Source organism: Lissotriton vulgaris, chromosome 1_1 (assembly GCF_964263255.1).
Source record: "Lissotriton vulgaris chromosome 1_1, aLisVul1.2, whole genome shotgun sequence".
In the NCBI taxonomy this organism is placed as follows: domain Eukaryota; kingdom Metazoa; phylum Chordata; class Amphibia; order Caudata; family Salamandridae; genus Lissotriton; species Lissotriton vulgaris.
The window spans coordinates 886245885-886271235 of NC_141685.1; positions in this window are offsets into that span (position 1 = coordinate 886245885).

The following is a 25351-nucleotide window of genomic DNA, read 5'->3' on the forward strand; positions in this document are numbered from 1 at the left end:
ATTTACAGGGGTGCAGCAGGGTGTCCTTGAGACACCCATGCACCCTTGCAATAATTCTCAAATTGCGATTAGCATATTGCGAATTCCCAATTTGAGAATTATTTGGAAATCATTCCTATGGGCTTGGCCCATAGGAATGCATTGGAATTTATTCCTTAATTGCGAATTCGCAAAACGCGAATTCGCAATTAAGGAAGATTAAGGAATCGCTACAAAAAAGTGAATTTCTTCATACATACCGTTTTGCGATTCCTAAATAGCGATTCCTTAAAAATTGCTATTTAGGAATCGCAAAACGGAACTATGATACATATGGCCCCTGAATACATAGAGACCCGGAACCGGTATTACGATTCACCTATGGTAAAGCCATTTTATATTTGGAAGGGCAGGTGAAAGGATGGTCCAGACTGCCCCTATAGCTCGAAGATAGGGTGGCTGTCATGAAAACAATAGTCCTACCCACATTTCTTTACCTTTTCCTTAACATACCAATTGTCCTAACCTAACGCTGCATTTTTTCACGCACTCTGGTCCCATAGGATCACGTTGGCATGGGCAGGCAACCAGCCTAGTATTAGCTGGGAAACACTAACACTACTATATGAGCAAGGGGGTTTTGGCGCACCAGACATCCACTTATATTGTTTATGTGCACAAGCATGATATGCTTCCTATAAGTACCAGCCTCATGCATACACGCCACACATGGCAACAGAATGAGATGATGCATATTCTATTCCACTCAAAAATATTCTGACACACAGCTGCAATGATGTATGCCGTATAGAGATTAATACTCTACATTGCACCATGAAGACCTGGAGATCGCCAGGCGAAAGAGTAAAAAAGAACCCATTATAAGCACTTGTGCTTCCACTGCTGTTTCACCCAGGCATATCGCTCACACATGAGTCTAAAGCGTTAAGCTTACTTCGCAGGGTGGGATTGAAAACACTGGGGGATGCCTATCCAAAAGGAAACTTTGTTACCTTGGTCGGTGTTCCAAACCAATACCACCAGACCCCGCTTTTTACCTTAACTTACTATTGTCTCGTGGCTGTCCTGAAAGAGCTATATGGACAACACCCTGCAGAGCCAGCTACACTTGGGGCGCTACAGACGATCCTCACTGATAAAACACGTTGGAATCTTAATACCAAAATAAATAATGTGTCACAGGGGAACAGGCCACAGACCTCGAACTCAGCCCTGGAATGGTGGAACAAGTTTCTTGACCCACCACCAGCACTGGCAGACTGGGGGTTTTGCAGCACTCTCAGGTATGCTCACACCCAACCGCAACTTGCTTATAATACACTTCCAATATCTGCAGCAGATGTATTACACTACGGTTAAACTGCTTAGGTATGTGCTCATAAGCTCTGTGGCTTGTGTGCGATGCAGAGTTAAAGAGGCAGACTTTGTGCATCTGGTCTAGACGTGCAGTTCCATTCAGCGATTCTGGGTACAGGTCCCGAAAGCTATGTCAGACATGGGGATGGAGTTGAGGGTACTGCACTCCCCATATGTGCTTGCAAGGTCTTGTCAAAAATGTACAGCCAATTAATCGTAAACTGCTGGCAGTAGCACTACTTCTGGCAAAAAGACAAGCAGCAATACATTGGGGGAAATGATCTGTACGTACACTAGACCAGTGGCTTTGTGATCTGTCCTATTTCAAAGCACAGTTGGACCCGGATGCTGAAGAACTGCCATTATCTTCACAACCAAAAGATATTTGGGGCCTGCTCACAGCCTACTTACTGATGGCCTCGCCAGCGCCTGCATGCATAGGGCTGAATGAACAATAGTAAGACATGTAAGTACCGGGTCTTAACAGTTACAGCTTTAATGTCTAATAATATGTGGCACATGTGAACTGTATTAATGTAAAGAGCACATGATGGCAATTTGTTTCTACGGTTTGTATAAGCCGGTAAAATTCAATAAATTTAAAACAAAAAAAACCCACAAATTGCAAAAGCATTTAATGACAGCAACAATATCCTGATCTTTGGAGAGACAAAGGCACAACAAGATGAAACACGAGAACATGTCTTGCACGCTCAGCAAGAAGCCAACGTAACATTCAATGTAGACAAGGGCAGGTTTCACAAAAAGCAACTGAATTTTAAAGGGCATATATTTTCTGTCAAAGGCATGAGATCGATCTGGACTAAATCAAGACACTAAACAACAATCAGGCACCTTGTGATGTTGAAATTGACGGCCAACTACTGTGCGAGATATGTCAAGGACGATGTCAACATCAGTACACCTCTGAGAGTTCCTAAAAACATAAAGATTTTAAAACCGACTGCTGACTGCAACCAGACATTTCAGGCAAGCAAGAAAAGAGTCTGTGGTGCGGACAATATGGCATACTTCAACCTGAAACTGAGCATGAAAATCACGGTGGATGCCAGTCCAGTTGGGTTAGGGGCTCTCCTGGGTCAGTTTGAAAAATGAAATCACAAGCAGCAAAAGCCTGAAGACATAGAAAAGGCCCACTCGCAGCTAGAAAGCGAAAGCTTTGTGATTATTTGGGTGTGCAAAAATGACCACCTATTCATATCTGGCAAACAATTCACCGTTATAACGGACCATCAAGCACTTCTAACGATACCTGGCAACCCAAAAGCAAACATGCCAGTTAGAATTGGCCAGTGGTTAATTTGGCAAACAATAGTACACTTAAGTCATAAAACACAGGTCAGGAAAGGAATAAAATCCAGCCCACTACATGTCTACAACTCATTTAACTCCGACCAAAGTGAAACCCTCTCTTGTGGAAGATTATCTCAACTTTCTGATGGAATGAGCCATTCCCTCCGTCCGTTCGTCTTGACACCATTGTCAAGCGCACATAAACGGACCCTAAGCTGCATAAAGTTACTTAAAGAGTAACCTAAAATAAGTGGTAGCATATAGACTGTGAACACGTGATAGTAAGCACGATTTGAAACAGTAGGTGGTGAGGTATTACCAGCGCATAGCCCATGCAGCAATTAATCTAGAAAGGATTATCTCAAAGAGGCATCAAGGGAACCAAGGACAGCTACCACCAACCGCTGTCAAGAGACAGCAATTTACAGAGTAATTGTTGTCACAATAGAACAAAAATTGTAGGAATCCCTGAGCACGAAGACTTGTCTCTTATACTGACACAGTTCTGGAATCAGGTATATACACTTTTGGTAATTTGTTCTTTCCTTTCCCATTTGCTTACTTAACCTCCTATTGTTTGGTTGAGGTGATTTTTATCTTTATTTGGCACACTTGGTGAGTGGTCGGTGGTGGTATTTTTTGTCATGACTTGGCTCCCCAGTGTATGGGCATTATAATGGGGTACAATTTATTGTTACAGCCCTGAGGAAGTCATTGGGTGATGTCCCTTGACGAAACACGTGTTGGCGTTTGGCTGTTGTATACTGTACCAAGACTGTACTGCTGTACCTACAAGTCTTCGTGATCATCTGGACTGAGAAAACAAAAATAAGGACTTTTTCATAACTTGGATGCACAGATATGGACAATTATTGTTTGAATAGATATTATCTGTAAATCTCACAGATACGCTTATTTTTGTGCTCAGGGAATCCTACAATTTTTGTCACACGTGATAGTAAGGTCGATCTTGCTAGAACCAGACTGAACCAGAAGCGCTCAACCAAATGAGTGAAATATTAGTGACTAGCTAAGATCCTGCTGAGAGGAGGAAGGACCGTCATCATGAACAATCTGCACCAGCAGGTTCATCTAGCGCATAAAGGTAACCAAGTATTATCATCCACAAAGAGGGGCCCAATAGAATGATTATGGTTCCCTGTACTCGATTAGGCCATGGAAGATATCCTCAAGAATTGTCACTCATCTGGTAATGAGTCGAATAATTCAACTGCTCCTGCAAATGTACAAACTACAGAACAGTGCTTGGCACCAGGTTGCTATTGACGACTTTGGACCCCTGAAATCGGGAAAATACCTCATGAGAGTCATGGAAGAATGTTTGCGGTTTCCGTTGATCAAACATATCATTGACCGGTTGAGCAGATGGTAATTCCTACCCTCAATGACATCCTTACTACCTAGGGCATCCTGAGGCTCTAAAACCAAATAATGGGCTGCCATTCAATGCTCAAACATTAGCTGAGTTCAAGGCACACCTGATTTAAAGCATCAGACGATAACGACATGGTGGAAATATTGAAGGCAAAACTAAATAAGAATGTGCAACAAGAAGAAGTTGACACAGTACCACTACACCACGCTCTCAATAGTTCTCAGAGCCTACAGAAACCCTCTGCACAGCAGCAAAAGAAAGTGTCAGTCGATACCCATGGTGAGATGCGAGGTGCACATCTGGATATTCCAGTGGACCACTGAGAAAGAACAGTCGAATAAATCAAGGGAAAGCCAAACAGAAAGTGAAATATACAGTTGAGTTAGCTGATACAAAGAAGGGCTGAAGAAGTATGTTGACCCTAGGAGGATGAGTCAAAGCAAAGAATCAACCCTCACAAATGGAGACTTGGTACTAGTCAAATAAGAACAACGGAGAAAATCAGACACCCAATACTTGAGCCATCCATTTTAGGCAATAAGCCAATGGAAGCAGGATTACAGCAAGTTATGTGGAAATGCAGGTAAGCAGAAACATCTCCCACTGTAAAAGTACCAACAATCAATCAGACTCACTCACCATTCATCATCAGAGTGCAACAAATGTGCTTGCCAGATGATCCAGCTAAGCAGCAACTAAGGGGCAGTTAAGCACAACAAGTGGAGAAAACAAGACAGAAGTCGTTTGTTTGAAAATCATCTAGAACCAGAAAGAAGCTAGTGAGGCTCACAGAGTAAGTCTAAGAAGTTGTTGAACCGTTAGCACTTAGGAGGCGGCAAAAACTCACTGAAGTGGGTGGAGACGTTGTCTTCAGATAACAAAAAAGACCATAAGAACGCCACATTAACCATCCTGCAGTGGTCACCTCAGTTGCTGGGCAGAGACAAGAAGTGAAAGGCCTGGACAATGGGAAAGTGCATTTAAAGGCACCACGCAAAGCAAATATGACATACTCCAACTCCTCTATCGAAGGGGTGAGGAGATACTGAATTTGAAGTAGAGTGGGATGGCAGACACTCGCATCCTTGGGGAGAGCCCAATTAGGGGTAGATCTTTGTTCTGAGGGTCAAGCAAGAGTCATCAAAAGTTGTAAACCAGGCATCAAATGTAATTAAAAAATATGATAAAAAAGCTAAAATGACAAAAAAAGCATTCTTCATTAATCTGAAGAGTCTCTATTAAGTAGATACGAATATATCACTCAATTATGTGAAATTTGCTAATATTAATTCTCACACCAAGCTATATTTCCTTTGTCATTCATTTGCTTCCTTTCTTTGACTATACCCCCAATCATGTTTCCTCCTATCACTTCTCTTTTTTCTACCTCCTTTATCTCTCATTTACTTACCAATTGACTTCCATGTTTTACTTCGTACCTATTATATGTTTAAAATATGGAAATATATATGCTATTAATGGTTCAATTGAATTTTCATTTTACTCGATTTATCTATGTTCCTAAAAATTGTCACCTGGAATGTCACAGGCTTAAATTCTCCCATTAAAAGACGAGTTCTCTCCCACTTATTCAAGATGGATGTCAGTATAACTCTGTTACAGGAGTCACATCTCACAGAAAGCAAGTCATTAAAGCTTAGGAGTAACTGGGTTGGAGAAATGTTTTTCTCACAGGGGGATGATAAGAGAAACAGTGTTATAACCTTGAATGCTAAACTCATCTCACAGGAATCAGATAATCAAGCAAAGATGGCGGCCGTTTGAAACGGTTGTAGGTGGCTCCCACAGGGGGTGACATGAACTCGGCTAAGATGATATAATCCCCCACTATTCTTCACCCCAGAATGCAAGCACTTTAGGCGGAAGAAAACAAATCCCCCTTACCTGGTATCAAGGAGTGGATAGCGGCATTAACGGCGGCTGCTGAGGTGCTGATCTCTGGCTGTGGGGCGTTTGAGAGCGGGCTGTCTCAGATCTTGACTCAGGGCTCAGCGTCTGGTGGCGCACAAACTGATTTCCCAATGCCGCCGAAAATCAGCGCGAGAGGGAAAAGGGTTACCGGACAGACTGGCCCCCTCGACTCACCCAGAAGAGATGCAGCAAAGCAAGAGACGACTCCCGGGGTGGTTCAGGAATGTAGACGAAGGCTCCAAACGGAGAATCCCTTGGACAAGAAGGGGAGGGGCTCAGGCTCGCAGCCGCAGCGGACCGTCATGGATTTGCTCCGGGGACCCGGCGCTCAGACAGCGGGGATGGAAGAGCAGGCAGGGACTGGCAGACAAAGAAGAAAAATTGTTGGTAAGCCACCATCGGGGACGGAGGAGGTGATACACGATGCTGAGACACTTACACAGGGGGCATCAATTGAGACTATTGAGACTATGCTAGCGCTATCCCCCGAGTTAAAGAGGGTTACCGGATCTATGAGAGAGCCAGGTGCCCTAGAAGAAGCCCAGGGAGTTGCTATAGAGGCCCTCACAGCGGGCCGGTTATAATTGAAAGTATAGTGTCTCCTGCTAGTGCCTCAAATCCATCAAATACCCCTCAGTTAGGCAGCCAGGGGGACAGGGCGCCCCAACAGGTTGGAGAAGATCCTGCTGTGCAGGGAGGGCCTATAAATGAAGGGGAGACCCTAGGAGAGCCCGGGGGGAGCTCGAATAGTCCTACTGGCGGGGGACGGCAAATACCTAAGGGGAAAATACCTAAGGGGCAAGAGTCAAGGATAAAAAGGCCAGAGAAGGGGGCAGAGAAAGAACCAGCAGGGTCTACAAAAGTACACAGGTTGCCAGGGGGGAAGGACGTCGATTCAGAGGCGACTGACTTTTACTCCTTGTCAGACGCTACTTGGTCTGGGCTGGAATCAGAGTCAGAATCTAATATTGAATCAAGCGAAGACAGTGGCTCAGGCAAAGGAACTAGCGGCAGGCAAACAACTCCAGCTACCCGAAAGTCAAATTCCAGAGCCCCCAGAACAGAAATCTCCAGACCACACAAGCTAAGGTGGGATTATTCTCTAGGGGATCAATTGGTAGGGGTTGAAAAACATCTAACTAAGGAAGCTGTAGTAACCCAGTCACCCCCCACACTGGAATCAATTCTTCAGTGCGTTGTAGCACACCGTGAGAAAGCCTGAATGGAGAGCAAACACACACAAAATGTAGCTTGGAAACTTCAGGGGGCTGTCAGAAAAATTGGAAGAACTTGTAATAATATCTGGGACCGGATGACCGAAGTAGAGTCAAGAACTACAACCCTAGAGGTGGATTTCGCTGGATCAAAGGGGCAAGTGGAGGCGCATGAGGCACAACTCGTAGACATCTAATGGAAGCTCGAAGAGAGCAAGAATCGCCAAAGAAGGAACAACTTACGATTCCTGGGGGTCCCGGAAGGGAAGGAGGGATCAGATACAAGAGAATTTATTGTGCAGTTGTTGCAAAAATCCTTCCCAGATCTAGAAGGGTGGAGGTGGCCCCAGGAAATCCAGAGGGTCGCTGAGCTCCATTCAATATATGCCAGCCAATACGTCCCGATGCCAAACCCCGGGCAATTTTAGCTTATTTCGGGAATTTCCTATTAAGGCAACACGTGTTCGAGAAGGCCAGACCAGATGCACAATGGGCGGCGGATGGGTTTTCCATCTTCACCAGGCCCGATTTCTGCCACATCACTGTGGAACGAAGGAGGCGTCTATGCCAAGTGATTTCTCAGTTCCAGGAAAAGGGGGCACAAGCCCGGTTGAAAGTTGTGTGGAAGGACCGCGTTAGAGTCTTCACCTCAGAAATCAAGGCTAAGGGGTTTCTAGACGGTGGAGGCAAATTACTCTTGAGGGGGAAGGCGGACTTGGTACGCGTTGGATTATAAAACCCAAGCAAGACTGACCAGGACTCTATAGCACTCTTTCTCGGCCACAAGACTGTCTAAATCTTTTTCTTTCCTTCTCCTCATTAGTATGGGACCATTTAATGTTGTTGTGGTGGGGGGGCCTCAGTGAAGGTGCAGGAATGGAACTGGGGGGGGTGAGAGAAGCGGAGGGAAAATCGTTGTTTTCTTTTTTGTTCTTTTTTCTTATATGTCATTCTTGTGAGGAAACACCACTAACCATCACCCACAGATTGAGACAGGTCTGTTGCTTCACAACACAGGGTGGAGGGGGGGGGCTGGGGGATGGAGAGGGAGGAGGGCAGGAGGGGGAAAAACAAAAAATTAAATCCGGAAAGTAAATCACTGTTACCAAATAAATTTTGGGCTCAAGGTAGTTTGATGGCTTGGTTCAAGAAGAAGAGTAGGCAAAGTTGGTACCAAGGAAAATATCGGGATGGGTAAGCTATCCTTTTGCACAATCAACATTGGGGGGCTGAATGATCGAGTGAAGAGGGGCTGGACTGGTGAAGCGCTGCGATCTATGGGCTTGGATTTTTTATGTCAGCAGGAGACTCACATCCCCTGGCAGAAGAGAGGTCTCAATTACATCCCAGGCTTCACACAAGCAATCTGCTCTTCACAGACCTTTAACACCAGAGGGGTGGCAATTCATGTTTCTAACCGGCTGCTACCTAGTAAACGCACACTATCTGACAAATTGGGCCGGTGGGCAATTGCCTCAATTCCCAGCTTTGGCCCACTTTGCACCATTAACGGGTCGAATTTAGACGACGCAGATCTGCTGACAGAATTAGAAGTAGAGCTCACCTCCTGGCCTGCCCCACTGATTATATGTGGGGATTTTAACATTCATATTGATACAAGTGGGGTGGGGAGGGGTGGGTACCAAGGTAGGAAGCCACAAGTTTTTCAAGCAGTACAGGCATTAGCCGACAGCCATGGGCTGGTAGACATATGGCCTATAAATAAAATTGGAGACCCAGGATACACATACTATTCATTCCCACACAGAAAATATGTAAGGCTAGATTACTTCTTTATTCCCACTTCATTAGTAAAAAATGCTCAGATAAGAAAGCTACCCAAGGTTCTCTCGGACTACTACCCTTTGGTTTTGGACATTGAAATTCCAGGGTATATAAAAACCCCTATAAAATGGACCTTTGATAGGAACCTATTAGCTACTAATGGATTTATTGATCATATAAAGCGCTAGACTATCCAGTTTTTTTAAGCTAATAGGTACAGCACTTCAAGGGAAATGTATGGGATGCTTATAAGGCAGGGCTCAGAGGGGAGGTAATCAGTTTCGCAGGGTTTCATAGGAAAAAACAGCAAGAGGCTATTGGTTCACTGTTGCAAGAGCTGAGCAGATATGAGTTAGAACATATGGTAACCATCGTACAAAAACAAACACAGCTGCAATTGGAGATCGAATTACAAGTAATCAGTACTAAGGCTAAGATAAATGGGGTGTAATATCAAGCTATAACTGAAAGGTTTCAAACTGGTCGGCAAGATCATTATGAATTTGGGGAAAAGACAGGGAAACATCTTGTACTTTGGATTAGACAAAGAACAGCGGCAAGCTGTATTATGAAGTTGAAAAGAAAGGCTGGCACAATCTCTAATGAACCTCAAGAGATAGTGGGAATCTTTCAAGATTTTTATCAAGATCTTTATAAGTCTAGACTTAACGCCCCAGTAGGTGCTGGTACCAGAATCCCCCCTCTGATTCAAGAGTTAGAAGAACACATCTCATTGGAAGAGGTGAACGAGGTATTGTTGTCTATGGCTTCCGGGAAGGCGGCAGGCCCAGACGGGCTAGCCATGGAGATCTATAAGTTATTGCACAAGGAACTTGTCCCTCTCCTGTTAGATCTGTTTTTAGCAGTTCAGCAGAAAGGGATCCCGCCCAAATCATGGCAGGAGACTAGTATAGTCATTTTCTTGAAAAAGGGGAAGGTGGCGGATGATCCAGCCTCCCACAGACCAATTACGGTACGCTGATAAATGCTGACGAGAAGCTTTATTCTAAAATCTTAGCGAGGAGGCTATCTAAGATCATCGACTCTCTGGTAAGCCCGTGGCACAACGGTTTTCTCCATGGTAGAAGCACGACTAATCATATCCAAAGAGTAATTTCATTATTTAATATTGCTGAGATCTCAGGGCAACAGATGTCATTAATACTATTGGATGCTCAAAAAGCGTTTGATCAAGTGGAATGGGGGTATCTCTGGCAGAATTTAAGATCAAATGGCTTTGGACCACGCATACTTACAGCCCTAAGAGCCATGTATGTTCAATCATATGCAAAAATACTACTGATGGGGTGGCAGTCAGGGCAGTTTAAGATCACAAGAGTGACAAGTTAGGGCTGCCCATGCTCCCCTATTCTTTCGCATTATACCTAGATCCGTTTATCAGAGCGATCTTAAACAATCCAGAGATTAAGTCAGTGGTGGTCAGGGGATACAGTACTAAGGTTCTAGCCTACACAGACAACATCGCGGTAGTCACCCCGACCCCCAGGGGACGATAGGTAGAATCGAAAACTTGGCTCTGGAGTTTGGGGAGGAATCTGTGTATGGGCTAAATGCCGATAAAACCAAGATTGTTTGCTCTAAGTCAGTTTCCTGGCAGGATCCCAGGAGACAGAGGTAACAACCTATTTAGGGATCTCAATCGCAGCAGATGTTGATATAATCTGGAATATCAATGCAGACCCTCTTTTCAGTAAAATAAGTGCTGACTTAAAAAGAATGGATAACCTACACTTATCTATCATTGGTAGGGCAAACGTCATAAAAATGACTATGTGTCCAAAAATACTATATTTGTTACGTTGTATACCACTTGAGCCTCCGAATCTTTTTTTTGAAAAAGGTGAAGCGATTTTCTTACAGTTTATCTGGGGATATAAGAAGGTTAGGAGATCTTTGAAATTAATGTCCCTTCCACAAAATCAAGGGAGGTTGGCTGTCCCAAAACTTTTATATTACTACTGGGCTATTATGTTTCAACAGATGACTATATTATTTAGGCCAAAGCCTATAACACTAGATGTCGAGACTCCTCCATCCATCTTTGAATTGGCTGTGGGCAATTACGCTCCAGGGCTATTACTCAGACAATTGGAGAGTAGTTAATATAAGAAGACTTGATTTAAACCTCTTAGAGCAGCCTGGAGTGTGTGGCAGAGAACCAGTAAATTACTAAATATCCCGAAAATCCATTGCTACCTGTTACTATGGCGCTCATCATTCTTTCCAGATTTCTTGTTTGCTAAAATTGGTAGCAAGTGGGAACAGGCGGGAATTAACTTTTTTGGAGACATTATAAATTAATTTGGTATTATGACATTTGCAGAGATCCAGGACCGATTCGAGATAGATCCCCGAAGCTTATTCAAATATCTACAGGTCAGGGAAACAACTAAATTAGTTATTCCACACCTTACCACCCATTCTGGCTTTCCACTTTTAGATATCCTAGTTCGACAACAACCTCTAGTGAAGGAAGTATATCCTATGTTGATGGAAGCTAGCAACGACCATATAGTCAAAATAGAAAGTGGCTGGGCTGTTAAACTAGGAAATCGAGATGTGGATTTATGTAGGTCCTTAGAATCGTCTAAGAAGGTTCTTTTATCTGCCAATCTAAAGGCTCAACATTTTAAAACAGTATATAGATTATATTTCACACCGGCCAAACTCTGGCCATGGGGTAAAAGGGAGTCTAATAAATGTCCAAAGTGTGGGCAAGGTCCTGCTGACATGGTTCGTATGTTTGCAGAGTGCTGCGAACTGGGTATGGTAAAGCAGGGGATTGATACCTTCCTGTGTAAATCATAGGGCGATCAGACTTATTAACTCCGACTTTAATTCTTTTTGGCTGGGACGAGTCCTTGCAGTTAGAATTAACACAAGTCTATTTTTGTTTCATGGTAACAGCAACTCTGCGCATAATGATCGCCTATAAGTGGAAGGATAAGGATCCCCCGACATTTCAGGCTTGGAATGCCAGACTGTTCCATATATTTAATCTGGAGATGGCACTATATAATTGTAAGGGGAGTAGAGCCAGGAAAAAAGGGCTGCAAATTTGGGGGCCTCTGGTGGAACAGCAAGGACAGGGTTGAAAAAAATGCTTGATTTAATATCGGTAGTCCCTGTTCTCTCGATCAGTTGTACTCAGTGGCCCCATCTAGCCCTGTCTATTTTAGGCATATCTGGAGTTTATATGGCTTCTTCTTTCTTCCCTCCCTCTTCTTTTGGTTAAAAGGTTTATCCTGTAAGTTTCTCTGTATTTTTCTTTTTCCTTTTTGCTATTTGCTTCTTGTTCTTATTTCTTTTTCTTGTTCTTTTTGGTTTTTTTGTGTATTAGTAAGTGTATTATGTTGTATGACTGTAATTCTTTGAAATCAGCGTAACTTTCCTGAAATAAAATTAAAACATTTTTTTTAAAAAAGGAATCAGATAATGATGGTAGATGGTTGCTTACTAAACTGCTGATAGGAAAAACTACCATATCTTTATTTAACATATATGCTCCTACCATTGGTGATGTCTCCTTCTGGCCCCGCATCTCCCAACTACTTTTACAACGTCCCACAGAGAACCTAATTTTTGCTGTTGATTACAATCAAGTGATGGACCCTTTCCTTGATTGGAACTTTAAGGTTCCCTTCATCCCAAACAAATCCCACAAAGCTTTTTTGCGAACGATAAAACAGAGAAACTTAGTAGACGCTTGGAGACTTTGCAACCCGTCCATGAGAGAATACTCCTTCTTCTCTCCGCCACATCAAACACAATCCAGAACTGACCATATTTTTATCACACACAATATTTCCCAATCGTTGTTCTCAGCAGATATAGGACCCATACTCATCTCTGACCATGCTCCTGTTATGCTTCAACTAGATATCCTCCAACAATCTACATCTACATACAGAGATGGCGGTTCAACAACTCTTTACTTCTTGACCCCAACTTTAATGCTTCTTTTACTTCCTTTATCCATTAATTTTTTCAAACCAAGCAAACTGATGATCTCGCCTTCCGTACAATTTGGGATGCTTTTAAAGCTACCGCTCAAGATTTTATTATTAGGTATTCATCAAATAAACGCAAATCATTTAGGACAATCCATAATGCACTTCTTACTAAAATTGAAACACGTGCCTTTTACACCTCTAAAACGAAGGCCAGTCTAGAAGATCTTATAAATGCAAAGATAGCTTTTTAATAAAACTTTGACTGAAAGCGCCTCTTTATTTTTACTGAAAACCAGTGCAAAATACTATGGTGGCCAAAACAAATCAGGTAAATTACTAGCCAATCATCTCAAGATCAAGCAAAATAGGCTTCACATTGATTCCATTATTGCTGACAATCAAACATCAAAATATAAAGATCCCGAAATTCTTCAAGAATTTGTACATTTTATGAATCTCTTTACACACCAGAAATTATCCCTCCTGATACAGCTATACTTCAATATTTTTCCAATATCCAGTAAGCGTTATATCCCCTTTTCTAGTCTAGATGCTTTGGAAACCGACATTACACAAGATGAACTACTAACTGCACTAAAGACTCTCAAAAAAGATAAAGCCCAGGGTGCTGACAGATTTACAGTTGAATTTTTCTTATTTTTTGCCCAACTGCTTATTCCGTATTTACACACTCTCATTTCCTCCTCTAATTCTTGCAACTCATCTGGTTCATTTTTGAAGGCCTTAATATGTTTAATACCGAAAGATGGCAAGGATTCCAGATATTGCAAAAATGATAGGCCCACCTCGTTAGTTAATGTGGATTATTTAAAAAATTCGAAAGCATTAGCTATACGATTAGAACCATACCTTCCTTCGCTGCTAGGTAAGGAGCAATCAGGCTTTGTCAAAGGTCAGAATATCACAGACAACACAAGATTATCCTTCAGCATTTTAACCAGAATGTCTCATCACTGAGACTCATTAGCTGCAATTGCCCTTGATGCGGAGAAAGCCTTCGATAGAAGGTCATGGCCATTTATTTTTCATGCCCTTGAATGGTATGGTTTTGGTCCGAAAATGATTTCCCTGATCACTTTACTCTATTCAGAACCCAAAGCGGCCATCTCTTCTAATGGTCTTGTATCTTCCTACTTCACTCTTAAAAGAGGTGTTCGCCAAGGTTGCCCTTTGTCCCCTTTTCTTTTTAATGTAGCGTTAGAACCTTTTCTTTCTAGAATGTTACAGAATCACTCTATTACGGGTTTTACATCCGAATCCCAACATATAAAATTAGCAGCATATGCCGATGGTATATTAATTTTCATCTCTCAGCCGCAGTCCTCACTCCCTGCATTTTTGCAGGAGGTTGAAGCTTATGGTTTAGTGTCTGGTACAAATTAAATACTGACAAATGTGAGATTATGCCTTTAACCAAATACACGTTTAAAGAAGATTTTCAGATCTCCAAGTTTGCATGGAATCCCAAACACATAAAATACCTTGGATTATGGTTCTCTCCTTCCATAACGACATCTTTCTCTCTCAACTTAGATAAATGCATAGATAAATTAAAATTGCTCACTGCAAGATGGCATCTGCTTCATCTCTCTTGGTGGGGACATTTAGACAACATTAAAATGATGCTTACCCCTATATTCCTTTATATCATTTCTAATATACCGTTATGTATACCAACTAAATACTTTCACAAGATCAATTTTATACTGACATCATTCTTATGGAATAACAAAAAAAACAAGAATGGCACTACAAAAACTAACACAACCAAAATTAGAGGGAGGTGATAATTTTCCGCATTTTTCCAACTATCATAAAGCTTTTTCACTGAAGCATTTATCACATTGGATTTCTGATCAATCATCTGAGGTTCCGTGACGATTTGAACCCGTGTTTTCAACATTGTCGTAAATACATCATTTTGGTATCAGTGAACCGCAAATGATCCATTTAGCATATCCTGGTGTTTTCGCTATGCTACGAGCAAGAGCACTCCTGTTACAAACACATTTCTGATCTACCCATGGCATCCATCTTCTATTATGGCAGCCACTTTGTATTTCTTGCCTTCACATAGTCAATGGACACGAAATGACCTTTTGATGACTTCATTTCAATTAAGGACACGTAGGCTTTGGCCGGCGATTCACCTCCCTAGTGACACGTGCACCTTAATACAGAAAACGCCATGGTTGCATGACTCAACAGAAACTGCCTCCTCTGCCTGAGGCCAGTCCTGCTATACTGGTTCTCGTGTTCGTTGGCCTGATCATGATTAGGCGGCCGAAGCTGGTAGCCTTGCCCATTTACGACCCACAAACATCTCTTATCCTGCTTTTCTATCTTCTGCACCTGGTTCTGCTCCTTTCCTTCTGGGCCTTTATTAGGGGGAGGTAACGAAATTTACGATGAGGCGGTCCGGCTCTTGAATGAAAAGTTGACATGAGATTATGATGGAACAGTGGGAACCCCTCGTTCGTAATGTTTTGACATCAGATATTGTTGACGATCCCTGTGCAACGCCAAATATTTATTGTTTAGGACACAAAGGTTTAGGAATGTACTAACATGTAAAGAATTTGCCCGAAGCCTAATATTTAGTATATAAGGAGCAACCCTCTTTGTACAAATCGAACAGGCTCCTAGATACTGCCCGTGTGTAGTTTCTGTGACTTCTGTGTCCCTGCAGTAATAAACCTTTGGTCTTTGACGCCACCATCGAGAAGCCCGTGTTTCTGTTTATTTGTGCACCGAGACAGGTAGAACTCCGGGGTCTTCGGGTGTTATCCCTGACACCTCTGGACGGAACCAAAAAGTCCAGAACTCCAATTGGCGCCCAACGTGGGGCGACGTCATTCGGTACCGGTCCAAAAGCCTGAAGAGTTCGAGAAGCTTCGTGTGAAGATTCCTGAGGGAGGCGCCCCACTTCATCGATCCCGGCATATCGCAAAAGTGGCCCGACGTTCTCTTCCACGAGGGTTCCCGTTCAGGACGGCTGCAGTGGTCCGTTGCCTTGACTGTCGCCCTGTCTTGGACCCGAGGTGCAGTCCTTAGTACGGCGAGACGTGACGGGTTTCTCCTTGGTGACGTCTTCAGTGCCTCAGTTAAGTATTAAGTGGTGGTTGCTAGTTGGTTACTTCGTAAGGGTTGTTCCTGTTTGGATAAAATCCTTTTTAGTTCTTGGTTTGGTTTGGTTTCGTGAGATTATCACTGGTTGTTCTGGTTACGATAATCTTTTGGTTTAGTTTGGGTATCGATACATTTGTTCGCTTTGGTAGGCCTAAGTTCTTGGTTCGAGTGCACATTTTTGTTTGTGTTTTGTCTGTTCTGTGTTCCGGATTATAAAATGGTAAGTCGGAAAAATTGTATGTTGTCGTGTTTTGGTTGCAACAGTGATTCCCGGTTGGAGGACTCATGTCTGGTTCCTCCGATTGGAACTCCTCTTTATGATCTGTATTGTAAGTTTGGTGTGGGTCCAATATCTTATAATGAGGTGTGGATCCGATATACCGAGAAAGACGGTGTCCTTAGTTGGCCACTGCATGGTAGTTTTGAACCCGAAGTCCTTGATAATTTGGAAGTGAAATTGTTTAAGAAGAAAGCCCGGCCGGCAATGTTTGATTCTTTCCGTTATTGGCGAAAAGAATCTAAACAGAGAGAAATTAAGAAGTTGAAGAAAGAACAGAAAGAGCAAGAGTTGACTTTAGAACAGTCTGCTAAGCAGCTGCAACTCAACGAGTCTGAGAAAGCAATGGAGGTGGCTGTTAGAGAGCGTAATCTAGCGATAGACAAGTGCTACCCTGCCTTGCCATCGAGTACAGCTAAGACAGTAGAGGACCCCGAAAATGATCCTCTGTTGTCTTACTTGTTGAGGTCACCCCCACCGTATGCACAGGGTGCTACGGCTCCACCTTTACCGAATGTTCAATTACCGGTTGCTGGACAACCTGGTATTTTTGCTCCTGCCCCTCTGAATCAAGCTCCTGTACCTCCTGTGGTCAATGTTAATGTTCCTTCGGCACCCCCTCTTCCAGGGTTGCCGGCTTCTTTACCTATACCTGCATCACTTACGTCTGCTGTTTCACAAGCTACTTTGCCTGATACTCCTACTGTTCCTGTTCTATCTGTTCCAACTGCTACTGTATTTTCTGCTTCTGCTAGTATTATGACTCCACTTTCTGTTCGACGGAGAATCACTGATTCTGTCTCTAATATTCTGTCTCCCTTCTATAAAACTTTAATTAAGACTCCTGCCTCTGACTCTGTTCAGAGACGTAGTCAGCTTCCCAGTACTGAAGAGCGGGGAATATTAGATTCCATAGCTCTTAGATGGATTTCGAAAAGTGGAAGATATAGTACTAGAGATGTATTAGATACATTTATGCAATGGAATGAACCGACACAACGATATGCGTTCGACGAAATGTGCTCCCTTTTGCGTGAGGAATTAGAGGGGGATGACCCCGAATCAAATTTAGAAGAATTAATTAATGTTCAGAAAGAGTTTGCTGCAGGTATGATAGTTGGGCAAAATATAAAAGAAGCGATGGAACTGATTTTAAGCTATAGGAATGATCCATCTCTTCGTTCACCGAGAGAGTTAGAGAAACGTAGTACGAAGCAGAATCGCCAATATCCAATGAGAGAGGTTCCTCCAATTTGGCGTGAAGCTGTGCAAGCTGACGCAGTGAATGGTATTGTTGCCGCTCCGGCGCAATTCCAGAGAGTGTGGATACACATTCCGTGGAAGCGAGCCGAAGTGTTAGCAGTGAAACAGGCCTTGCCTGATCCGCGTAAGAATCCCGCCGGATACTACAAAGAGTTAGCGCAGACAGTTGAAGCTTGTGTGATGAATTTAGCGGACATTGACATGTTATTTGGGAATGTAGTTCCGCAACCAATTTGGGCTAAAATTCGTAAAGAGAATCATCCAGTTGCCCTAGGTGGTGATTGGGCAGCTATAATTGCAGCAGATGGTCAACAAATAGGTGGTTCTAAACCCGAACCTCTAATTGCTAATTTACCAGGTAGAATAATTGACTTAATGAAGACTCTGATGCCAGCATTGCGCGTTAACTGGGACAAATTGTCCGCATGCAGGCAAAAGAAAGACGAAAGTGTCTCCGACTTTTTCACAAGGTTCGAAGAGACTTTTGTAGATCACAGTGGTCAGGATATGAGCACAGAAGGAGGACAGAGACTGTTTGTTGATAAATTTGTACACAATCTATTACCAGAGCTTAGTAATAAATTGAAAGATTCCGAGAGTGCGTGGGCTGTCTCTACAACTGCGCAAATACTTGCAACTGCACAGTATTATGAAAATAGGGATAAAGAGGAGAAGGAAAAGTCAGAGAAAAAGACAAAAGATTTAAAAACTAAAGTTCTTTTACAGCAAGCGTATCCGCCTCGCACGAATCAGACTAATACACAGCAAGTATCATATCAAAGGACAGATTATAGTTCGCCGAGGCCACAATATCAGTGGAATCAGTGTGCGTACTGTAAAAAGGAAGGTCATTATAAGAATGACTGTCCAGTCTTAGCGCAAAATAATGCTGCAGCAGCTCAGAGAGGTCGTGGTGGTTCTATGCAAAATTCTAGAGGTCGAGGACGAGGTGCTATGCCTCCACAAACGAATGATCGCCCTTCTAATCATTTTGATCAGCGGAATGGACAGTCTGCCCAACAAAATAGATCTCAACAGTATCATGTTGAAGACTATTGTGAAGTTGATGAGGGATTCCAACAAACTGAGTACTAGGACAGCCATGGACAAAGAGAGGGAGTAGTATCAGTTCCAGTGGATCAGAGTGGGCCTTATGTCGCAGTAGCAACATCAGGTGTAGTCGAACCATTTCTGTTGGATACTGGTGCAGCAAAAAGTTCTATCATTCATGCGAAACTCCCTGGCGCACCTTTGTCTGGCTTAACAAATGTTTCAGTAGGTTTTTCAGGTGCCCCTGTTTACAACCCCGTATCTGGTCCTTTGTCTATTTCTGTTGGACCGCGTCAATTGAAAGCACCCTTGATTTTGACGACAGGTTGTAATGAGAATCTGCTCGGTTTAGACTTGTTAAAACGCCTATACGCGACAGTGTACTGTTCTCCTTCAGGAGTACAGCTTACATTGGGTAAAAGAATCACCTCTCCGATGTACTTGTCAATGGATGCACTCCCGCCAGAGCTGCGTTCACTCCCTGATACTCTTTGGGCGACTGGTCCTAACGATGTAGGCCTTTTGGAAATACCACCATATGTAGTCACTTTGAAAGCAAATGTCAAATTTCCACGAATTCCACAATACAAGATTTCTAGTGAAGGTGAACGTGCATTTTTTTTGATTGTGCAAGACTTGATTAAGAAAGGCGTGGTTGAAGAAACTAGAGGAAATGTCTGTAACAGTCCCGTATTGCCAATTTTGAAACGTACTGATCCTTCAAAGCCTCCAGTGTATAGGTTTGTAATAGATCTTAGAGAGGTTAATAAAATTGTGGTTCCGCAGTTTCCTGTGGTTCCAGACATTACTGCATTGTTAACGTTGATTCCTGCTACAGCCACATGGTTTTCAGTTATCGACTTGAAGAATGCCTTTTTCAGCATTCCGATAGCTGAAGAAAGCAGAGATATTTTCGGCTTCTCTCTAGGAGGTCGAAGCTTCAGGTTTAAACGTGCTCCACAAGGCTATTGTGAGAGTCCGTCCATTTACAGTCAGACATTAAAAAGTCAGTTAGATTCCTTTGTACTTCCTCCTGGTTCTGCTCTAGTGCAATACGTCGATGATCTTCTAGTGGCCGCTGATGACAAGGAAACTTGCAAAGAAGCTACAATTTCCTTATTGCATCATTTGTCCAATTTGAACCACAAGGTGTCACCTTCGAAAATGCAATACTGTTGCCAAGAAGTGACCTACTTAGGTCATCTCTTGTCAAAGGAGGGAAGGAAGTTGGCCCCAGAGAGAATAAAAGCAATTACGCAAATGAATGTTCCCAGCACACAGAGAGAAGTACGTGCCTTTTTAGGTATTACCTCATACTGTAGGCAGTGGATCCCAAATTTTTCCCTTTTGGCAAAACCATTGGTAGCCTTGACTGGGAAAGGTGTTCCGAGTCCGGTGCCATGGTCTGCTGAATGTCAAGAGAGTTTTTCTGAGTTACGAAATGCACTATGTTCAGCTCCTGTATTGGGTACACCCGATTACAGTAAGCCATTCACGCTCTATGTTCACGAGAGAGAAGGTTGCGCGTTGAGTGTTCTGACACAGAGATTTGGTGATAAACAACGCCCTTGTGCGTATTTTTCATCAACATTAGATCCGGTAGCGAGAGCGTTGCCTAGTTGTTTGAGAGCTACAGCGGCAGCTGCAGCTTCCATTCGACAATCTGCTGGTTTGGTGATGAACAACATGCTAGTGGTCATGGTTCCACATGCTGTGGATACACTCATGAACCGAACCAAGACGCAACACCTTACCAGTGCTAGATTATCTGGCTATGAGCTGACATTGCTAGCGAGTCATATTCAGATCAAAAGATGCAATGTATTGAATCCAGCAACATTGTTGCCGACTAATCAGGAGTCGAGTGATTCTGAGCCACTTGATTGCTGTTTCAGAACCGAGGAAGAGACAAAAGGACGAATTGATTTAAAAGACACTCCGTTGTCAGATCCAGATGGCACGTTGTATGTTGATGGGTCGTGCTTTAAATTGGAGAATGGTGATGTGACTGCTGCTTACGCAGTAACGACTTTGAGTACGATTGTGGAGACTGCGAGAGTGAGTCAGAATTCTGCCCAAGCTGCGGAATTAATTGCACTAACGAGAGCGTGTGTTTTAGCTAAGGGAAAGAGAGTGAATGTGTTCACAGATAGTCAGTACGCGTTCGGCGTGGCCCATAGTTTTGGCCGTTTGTGGAAAGAGAGAGGTTTCATTACGTCCCATGGGACTAAGATTCAACATGGTCAGCTAGTTAATGACTTGTTGGAATCTCTAACCTTGCCGACTGAAGTTGCGATTGTGAAGTGCAGTGCTCATAAAGCAATCACGGATGATGTTGGTCGTGGGAATGCTTTTGCTGATGAGACCGCTAAACAGACAGCTAGGAATATGATGAGTAGAATGTATGTTGCTACGTCTGCAAGATGGATTTCTGAGTCTGGAATGTGTGAGGACACAGTGGAAAGTGTGAAAGAAATTCAGAAAGAGGCGACTGAGGAGGAAAAACTCGTATGGGAAGAAAGCATGGGTAAATTGGACTCGAGTGGGTGTCAAGTCAAGTCAAGTCAGAAGATTTGTATAGCGCGCTACATACCCAGAGGGTTTCAAGGCGCTTGAGGAAGGGTGGGGAGTTACTTGTCGAATATCCACGTTTTGAGTTGCTTTCTGAATGCTAGGTGGTTCTGAGTAAGGCGAAGGTGAGTGGGAAGTGAGTTCCAAGTTTTAGCTGCTAGGTAGGAGAAGGATCTGCCTCCCATGGTGGTTTTGTTGATGCGAGGTACAGTGGCAAGGGCTAGGTTGGAGGATCGTAGCTGGCGGGAGGGGGTGTAGAAGGATAGTCGTGTGTTGAGGCATTCGGGTCCGATTTCGTAGAGTGCTTTGTGTGCGTGGGTTAGGAGCCGGAAAGTGATCCTCTTATTGACGGGGAGCCAGTGGAGGTTTTTCAGGTGATCAGAGATGTGTTCTTTGCGCGGGATGTCTAATATGAGCCTGGCTGAGGCGTTCTGGATGCGTTGTAGTTTTTTCTGGAGTTTTGCGGTGGTGCCGGCGTAGAGGGTGTTTCCGTAGTCCAGTCGGCTCGTGACCAGCGCGTGGGTGACTGTTTTTCTAGTGTCGGTAGGGATCCAGCGAAATGTTTTTTTGAGCATGCGAAGAATGTTGAAGCAAGATGAGGAGACGGCGTTGACTTGTCTGTTCATCGAGAGTGAGGAATCCAGGATGACGCCCAGGTTCCGTGCGTGGTCCGTCGGGATGGGTGCTTTTCCAAGGGCCTCTGGCCACCAAGAGTCGTCCCAGGCGGAGGGGGAGGTACCTAAGATGAGGACTTCTGTTTTGTCTGAGTTCAGTTTCAGACGGCTGTGCTTCATCCATTCGGCTACTTCTTTCATTCCTGCGTGTAGGTTGGTTTTGGCCGTGTTAGGGTCTCTGGTGAGTGATAGGATCAGCTGAGTGTCGTCGGCGTAGGAGATGATGTTGAGGTTATGTTGGCGTGCGATGGCCGCGAGGGGGCTCATGTAAACGTTGAAGAGGGTGGGACTGAGTGAGGACCCTTGAGGTACGCCGCAGATGACTTCAGTAGCCTCTGACTTGAATGGTGGAAGGCGGACTCTCTGGGTTCTTCCGGAGAGGAACGAGGTGATCCATTCCAGTGCTTTTCCTTGGATTCCGATGTTTTTGAGGCGCTGAAGAAGAGTGCTATGACAGACTGTGTCGAAGGCTGCGGAGAGGTCGAGGAGGATGAGGGCGACTGTGTCTCCATTGTCCAGTAGAATTCGAATGTCGTCTGTTGCTGCGATGAGGGCGGTTTCGGTGCTGTGCTTGGCTCGGAAGCCGGACTGTGAGGAGTCGAGGGATTTGTTGGTTTCGAGGAATGCGGCGAGCTGGTTGTTGACAGCTTTCTCGATGACTTTGGCCGGGAATGGAAGGAGTGAGATAGGGCGATAGTTTTTGAGTTCGGTGGGGTCAGCTGTGGGTTTCTTCAGGAGGGCGCTGAGTTCGGCATGTTTCCAGCTTTCCGGGAAGGTTGCGGAGTTGAGAGAGCAGTTGATGACGTCTCGGAGGTGCGGTGCAATAATGGAGTCTGCTTTGTTAAAGATGTGGTGAGGGCAAGGGTCAGTGGGGGATCCTGAGTGGATAGAGTTCATCAGACGGATGGTGTCCTCAGTGGAGATTGGCTTCCAGTCATTGAGGATGTTCAGGGGGGGTGGTGGTCTTGCAGGGGATTGGGTGGGTTGGTCTCCGGGTCGGTTGTCGAAGCTGTTGTGGATGTCTGCAATTTTGTTGTGGAAGAATGAGGCTAGGGAGTCGCAGAGGGCTAGAGAGGGGGTGATGTCGTTGGAGTTGGCTGAGGGGTTGGTAAATTCCTTGACGATGTTGAATAATTCCTTGCTGTTGTGGGCGTTGTTATCTAGACGGTCCTTGAAGGCTGCTTTCTTGGCATTTCGGATTAGTTGGTGGTGTATGCGGGTGGCGTTTTTGAAGGCGTCCTTGGTGCTGGTGGTTGGGTCTTTTTTCCAGGCCTTCTCGAGGGAGCGACAGAGTTTCTTGGATTTCTTAAGGTCATCGTTGAACCAGGAGGCCTTCTTGCTGCCTAGTTTGATTTGTCGTTTTTTCAGTGGTGCTAGGATGTCGGCGCTGTTGGATAACCATTGGGTGAGGTTGGTGGCTGCTTGGTCTGGGTTTGAGGAGTGGGCGGGGGGCTTTTGAAGGAGCGATGAGGAGATCTGGTCGATGGTGATTTTGTTCCAGTGTCTTTGCAGAGTGGGTTGGGGGTGGTTGTTGGATGTGGGCTTGTTGTAGGTGAAGTGAACGCAGCTGTGGTCAGTCCAAAGGAGAGCTGTGGTGTGGCCGAAGGAAACATGCTTGCTGGAGGTGAAGATAGGGTCGAGTGTGTGACCTGCGATGTGGGTGGGGGTAGTGACAAGTTGTTTAAGTCCGAGGTTTGCGAGGTTGTCCAAAAGGGTGGTGGTGTTGCGGTCGTTGTTCTTTTCAAGGTGAAAGTTGAGGTCTCCCAAAAGGATGTAGTCCTCGGAGGGGAGCGCGTGTGGAGTGATGAAGTCCGTGATGTCTTCACTAAATCGTGCGCGGGGTCCTGGTGGCCTGTAAAGGAGGGTGCCTCTGAGTGTGGTCTTGGGGTCGGTGTGGATCTGGAAGTGGAGGTGTTCAGAGTTGGCGAGATTGACGTCCGAGCTGGTTGAGATGCGGATGGATTTCTTATGGACGATAGCGATGCCTCCTCCTGTGTGGCCGGTACGGTCCTTGCGAATGATCTTATAGCCTTCCGGGATGGCAATGGTGATGTCTGGGGCTGAAGAGGCATTCATCCATGTTTCTGTTAGGAAGGCGACGTCCGGAGAGATGGTGTCGAGTAGATTCCAGAGGTCAATGGCGTGTCTGTGGACCGAGCGGGTGTTGAGCAGGATGCATTTTAGGTGGTTGGGGTCGGATATCTGTTGTGAGTTCGTAGAAGAGGAGTTGTTCTTGGTGCTGTCGAACTTGCAGGAGTAGCAGGAAAAGGGTCCATGGGTGTGTCCAGGAGCAGCTTGGACGCAGTTGAGGGAGCGGCCAGTGTTGAGGGCTAGGAGGGTGGTGGCATCGTAGGTAATGTGGGAGGGGTGGACTTTAGGAGGACCAGGGGCTCTGGCGCTGGGCGCGGCCTTGGCGTGGACGGGCGTAGACGGGCTTACCTTTGGCGCACCTTCGGCGAGGCCGTAGCGCGTGGACGCTGCGCGTGGGACCATCTGCCATAAATGGACAGTGGAGGGGGCGGAGCGTGGGAGGGTCAGCAGGGAGGCGGGGAGTCAGGTGGAGTGACGGTGTGGGAGGACGGCACTGCTAACAAAATGGCGGCAACAGTAAACAAACAAATGTTGCAAGGCAGGACGATGTTAGGTACCAGCTGTGAATATAGTGGAGCTTTAATGGGGAGGATAAAGCGCTACGAGGTAAGGCAGTATTTGGGTGAGGTTCACTAAGCTATGAAATGTGCAGCCCGTAGGTCGAGGCTAGATTGAATTAGCAATGGTAAAGAAAACTCGGGGATCAGTGAAATAAAAACACCACGCTCTACTAAGCCCAGTGATTCAATAGTAAAGCGATAGCGCTAAGCGCTATGAAGCCCAGCAGTTCACTACTACAGTTGCTATACCAAGCGCTATGAAGCCCTGAAGTTCAGTAGTATAAGCGCTAACACCAAGCGCTATGAAGCCCAACAGAGTGATAGTAAGAGGCGCTACTATTGTTGGATTGATCTGTCGGAACAACAGCGTTGGATGTTGCCTGATGCGTACGTGCTTTCAGTAGTAACGATGGCGCATGGAGCAGCGCACATCAGTTCTAAAGGGATTTGTAAGATGTTGGCTCCAGTCTGGAAGAATGATGGGATTAGTAAGTGTGCAGAGAGAGTGGTGAAAAATTGCATGGTATGCCTGATACATAATCCTGGCAAGGGAATCCCCACACCCGCTGGTCACTTCGCTCCTCCTTCTTGCCCCTTTGAAGTGATTCAGTTAGACTTCATTCATATGGATCGTTGCAACAATCTAAAGTACGTCCTAGTGGTAGTCTGTGCTTTTTCCAGATGGATCGAAGCATATCCACTAAAGGACAATACTGCCCTGTCCACTGCCAAAATTCTTCTCAA